The following is a 6,000-nucleotide window of genomic DNA, read 5'->3' as shown; positions in this document are numbered from 1 at the left end:
TTTCATTTCTGATCTTCCGGTGTCTCAAGGCATGTCTGTTATCTGGGTGATATGTGATCGCTTCTCCAAGATGGTCCATTTGGTTCCTTTGCCTAAGCTGCCTTCCTCTTCCGATCTGGTTCCTGTGTTTTTCCAGAACGTGGTTCGTTTGCACGGCATCCCTGAGAATATTGTGTCAGACAGAGGATCCCAGTTCGTTTCCAGATTCTGGCGATCCTTTTGTAGTAGGATGGGCATTGACTTGTCGTTTTCGTCTGCTTTCCATCCTCAGACTAATGGACAGACGGAGCGAACTAATCAGACTTTGGAGGCTTATTTGAGGTGTTTTGTCTCTACTGATCAGGACGATTGGGTGACCTTCTTGCCGTTGGCTGAGTTTGCCCTTAATAATCGGGCTAGTTCCGCCACCTTGGTTTCGCCGTTTTTCTGCAACTCTGGTTTCCACCCTCGTTTTTCTTTGGGTCATGTGGAACCTTCTGACTGCCCTGGGGTGGATTCTGTGGTGGATAGGTTGCAGCGGATCTGGAATCTTGTGGTGGACAACTTGAAGTTGTCACAGGAGAGGGCTCAGCGCTTTGCCAACCGCCGCCGCGGTGTGGGTCCCCGACTACGTGTTGGGGATTTGGTGTGGCTTTCTTCCCGCTTTGTTCCTATGAAGGTTTCCTCTCTCAAATTTAAACCTCGTTTTATTGGTCCTAACAAGATATTGGAAATCCTTAATCCTGTATCCTTTCGCCTGGATCTTCCTGTGTCGTTTGCTATCCACAACGTGTTTCATAGGTCCTTGTTGCGGCGGTACGTTGTGCCTGTGGTTCCTTCTGCTGAGCCTCCTGCTCCGGTGTTGGTTGAGGGCAAGTTGGAGTACGTGGTGGAGAAGATCTTGGATTCTCGTCTCTCCAGGCGGAGGCTTCAGTACCTGGTCAAGTGGAAGGGCTATGGTCAGGAAGATAATTCCTGGGTGGTCGCCTCTGATGTTCATGCGGCCGATTTAGTTCGTGCCTTTCACGCCACTCGTCCTGATCGCCCTGGTGGTCGTGGTGAGGGTTCGGTGACCCCTCACTAAGGGGGGGGTACTGTTGTGATTTTGCTTTTTGCTCCCTCTAGTGGTCATTAGTGATTTGACTCTGGAGCTTCTGTCTTTTCCTATATCCTCACCTGGGCCGTTAGTTCAGGGGCGTTGCTATATAAGCTCCCTGGACCTTCAGTTCAATGCCTGGCATCGTTGAAATCAGAGCTAATCTGTTGTGCTCTTGTCCTATGATCCTGGTTCCTGTATTTCAAGCTAAGTCTTTTTCCTTGCTTTTTGCTTTTGTTTTGTTTGGTATTTTTGTCCAGCTTGTTCCAATCTGTATCCTGACCTTTGCTGGAAGCTCTAGGGGGCTGGTGTTCTCCCCCCGGACCGTTAGACGGTTCGGGGGTTCTTGAATCTCCAGCGTGGATTTTTATAGGGTTTTTGTTGACCAGATAAGTTATCTTGCTATATTCTGCTATTAGTAAGCTGGCCTCTCTTTGCTGAACCTGGTTCATTTCTGTGTTTGTCATTTCCTCTTACCTCACCGTTATTATTTGTGGGGGGCTTGTATCTTGCTTTGGGGTCCCTTTCTCTGGAGGCAAGAGAGGTCTTTGTTTTCTTCTCCTAGGGGTAGTTAGATTCTCCGGCTGGCGCGAGTCATCTAGCTATCCGTAGGCATGATCCCCGGCTACTTCTAGTGTTGGCGTTAGGAGTAGCTATTTGGTCAACCCAGTTACCACAGCCCTATGAGCTGGATTTTTGAATCTCGCAGACTTACACGTTCCTCTGAGACCCTGTCCACTGGGGTGATAACACCGCACACACTATAGGCAGCCGTGGAACGTTTCCTGAAATCCTAGACGTCTCTTCACGGCCTGAGAAACTGACTACCCCTAAAGAGAAAGTAAAGACCTCACTTGCCTCAGAGAAATCCCCCAGAGATATAGAAGCCCCCCACAAATAATAACGGTGAGTTAAGAGGAAAAGACAAACGCAGAGATGAAACAGGTTAAGCAAATGAGGCCCGCTAACGCTAGATAGCAGAAAATAGCAAGGGATCTGTGTGGTCAGTAAAAAACCCTATGCAAAAATATCCACGCAGAGAATGCGAGAACCCCCACACCAACTAATGATGTGGGGGGAGCAACTCAGCACCCCAGAGCACCAGCAAGCAGGGAAATCACATATTAGCAAGCTGGACAAAAACTCATCATATACTAGGAAACATCTTGAACACAGATGAGCAAAAATAAGCAAACAGAACTTAGCTTCTCTTGGAGAGACTGATAACGGATGTAGACAGGAGCAATCAGAATAGCACTGAATACAACGGCAACAGGCAAGGAATGAAGGACCAGGTGGATTAAATAGGAAACCTAACTAGCAGATGATGAGACAGCTGATCCTGCCAGAAACCTGCAAAATAACAAAAAGAGCCACCAGGAGGAGCCCAAAGAGAGAACTCACACAGTACCACTCATGACCACAGGAGGGAGCCCGGAAACAGAGTTCACAACAGTCAAGGGTGTTGGGGATTAAAGGGAACCTGTCACCTGAATTTGGCGGGACCAGTTTTGGGTCATATGGGCGGGGTTTTCGGGTGTTTGATTCACCCTTTCCTTACCTGCTGTCTGCATGCTGGCCGCAATATTGGATTGAAGTTCATTCTCTGTCCTCCGGAGTACACGCCTGCGCAAGGCAATATTGCCTTGCGCTGGCGTGTACTCCGGAGGACAGAGAATGAACTTCAATCCAATATTGCGACCAGTGTGCAGCCAGCGGGTAAGGAAAGGGTGAATCAAACACCCAAAAACCCCGCCCATATGACCCAAAACTGGTCCCGCCAAATTCAGGTGACAGGTTCCCTTTAAGCGTTCAGTAAGTATGGTAAATTAAGATTCAATAAATTCTATAAGATGCACCATTTCTGGGACGGCAGAAAGCTGACGTTTTTAGCCTTGGGGTGCCAATATCCATGGCCCCTACCCAGGCTATTAATATCAGTTCGCAGCTGTCTGCCTAGCCTGTGCTGGTTCGATTTTATAGGGGCAACCCATGTCAATTTTTTTCTGAGGTTCCCCTTTAAACTAGCCAGTAAAGGCTAAGCAAACAGCTGTGAGTTAATATTAATAGACTGGTATCTTTATGGCTATTGGCTCCTTACCAGAATATTAACATCTGCCCTCAGCCATCTGCTTTCCCTCTGCTCGTTATTAAAATTATGCAAGATCCCAGACAATTTTTTTAAAATTTTTTGAAAAATAAACAGATATTGCATTTCACGCAGATTTCTGACAGTTGCTTTTTTTGTTACAGCATATGTAGCCTAATTATGTGGGGGTATGTTCCCACAGTCAGTAAACTCTGCGGGTTGGACGCTGCATACATCCGCAGCATCCAACCAGCAGCAGGCACATTTTACAGCGTAGTGGATGGGATTTCAAGAAATCCCATCTCCACAATGCGTGCACGGACGCCTCCAGCATCTCTGCAGAGGCGGACATGCGGTGTGTCTCTCCAGACCTCAGCATGTCTATTTATCTTGCGGAAACGCTCAGTCTATGCTAGATAAATAACACCAGTCCAATGTATTGAATGCGGTGATTCCGCACGGTTCAATGAATACATGCGGAATCACCTGCATTCAAAAGGAAGAAGCCCTTTCGACGGAGCGGACATGTGCTGCGTCCAAAACGCTGCCGATTACTGACTGTGGGAATATACCCTTAATGCTCCTACATAGGCTGGTGTGACATCACAATTATTATTTTTTTATAATATATCTTTATTTAACTATGGATTTATAAAAACGCAAGAAAATCCGCATGAAAATCTGCATCAACTCCACATAGTAATCGTGTGGATTTTCAACTGGGTTTTCTGCCAAGAGAGGCAGAAACCGTGCAGAGTTTTACACAAGCAAATCCGCAATGTGCACACGTAGCCTAATAAGTTTTTTAGCAACTGTGAGAATCTATCCTGTTCACATACACTGTGTTCCAAATTATTATGCAAATTGGATTTAAGTGTCTTAAAGATTTAATTGTTTTGTTTTTCAAATAAACTTGTGGATGGTATTGTGTCTCAGGGCTCAATGAATCACTGAAATCAATCTTAAACACATGTGATAATTAGTTTTCCAGGTGATTCTAATTAAAGGGAAACTACTCAAAAATGATGTTCCACATTATTATGCAGGTCACAGGTTTCAAGCAATATGGGAAATAAAAAAGGATCTCTCTGCTGCTGAAAAGCGTTAAATAGTGCAATGCCTTGGACAAGGTATGAAAAAATTAGATATTTCACGAAAACTTAAGAGTGATCATCATACTCTGATGAGATTTGTGACTGAAACAGAGCACAGACAGAGTTCATGCAAATAAAGGCATAATGAGGAAGTTTTCTGCCAGACAAATTCATTGGATTAAGAGAGCAGCTGTCAAAATACCATTACAAAGCAGCAAACAGTTATTTGAAGCTGCTGGTGCCTCTGGAGTCCCTCGAACCTCAAGGTGTAGGATCCTTCAAAGGCTTGCTGTGGTGCATAAACCTACTATTCGGCCACTCCTAAACAGTGTTCACAAGCAGAAATGGTTGCAGTGGGCCCAGATATACATGAAGACTAATTTTCAAACAGTCTTGTTTACTGATGAGTGTCGAGCAACTCTGGACGGTCCAGATGGATGGAGTAGTGGATGGTTGGTGGATGGCCACCATGTCCCAACAAGGCTGCGACGTCAGCAAGGAGGTGGAGGAGTCATGTTTTGGGCTGGAATCATGGAGAAACAGCTGGTAGGGCCATTTAAGGTTCTGAAGGTGTGAAAATGACCTCAGCAAAGTAAATAGAGTTTCTGACTGACAACTTTCTTCCATGGTCTAAAAAGCAGAAACGTGCCTTCAGGAACAAAATCATCTTCATGCATGACAATGAATACCTCTGAGTAATTGGCTGCTATGGGCATAAAAGGAGATAAACTCATGGTGTGGCCACCATCTTCCCCTGACCTCAACCCTATAAAGAACCTTTGGAGTATCATCAAACAAAAGATCTATGAGGGTGGGAGGCCGTTCACATCAAAACAGCAGCTCTGGGAGGCTATTCTGACTTCATGCAAAGAAATACAAGCAGAAACTCTCCATAAACTCACAAGTTCAATGGATGCAAGAATTGTGAAGGTGATATCAATGAAGGGCTCCTATGTTAACATGTAACTTGGCCTGACAGGATGTTTTGGAGTTAAATAGCTTTTTTGTTCAGTGAATGTGACCTCCTAATGCTGCAAATTCCACAAATGAGCATTTTCAGGTCTTTAAAACATATCAAATGTTTAGAAATACTACTGTTCCTAATAATTTGGAACAGTGCATTTTGAGTTTTTATTCATTTTGGAGATTATACTGTTATCATTGGGAGGTTTCTTCAATAAAATTCGATGTATACTCTAACGGGTGATGACTTTTATTAGACTGACTGTCATTTGCACTGACCATTTAGGAAAATCCGAGAAAAATGTCATTTGCATAATAATTTGGAACATAGTGTAGAACAATATTGCTGCAGAATGATTTCAACAACTAGTACGGTATATACTCGAGTATAAGCCGAGATTTTCAGCCCACTTTTTTGGGCTGAAAGTAACCCTCTCGGCTTATACAATTCAGAAACAGGAGGGGGGGGAGGGGAAAGGGTTGGAGCTTGACACGCCGAGACATACATCTGGGAGCTGTTGCAAATGGATATAACTGGTGGGTGCCGTACCTGCTGGTGATTAACAGCTGATGTAGAAGAGAAGAGAAATGGAAATTCCCAGCACGTCCATCCAGTTTGAGTAAAATAGCCAAAATTTATTAGAACATATTAAAAAACAATTTAAAAAAAAAGAGAGAAGACCCTCTTTGCCTGACGCGTTTCTGGCGCACCACAGCGCCCTATGACTAAGGGCGCTGTGGTGCGCCAGAAACGCGTCAGACAAAGAGGGTCTTCTCTC

The sequence above is a fragment of the Ranitomeya variabilis genome, chromosome 4 (genome assembly GCF_051348905.1).
Source record: "Ranitomeya variabilis isolate aRanVar5 chromosome 4, aRanVar5.hap1, whole genome shotgun sequence".
Classification (NCBI taxonomy): Eukaryota; Metazoa; Chordata; class Amphibia; order Anura; family Dendrobatidae; genus Ranitomeya; species Ranitomeya variabilis.
Note: the sequence above shows the minus strand (reverse complement) of the source record.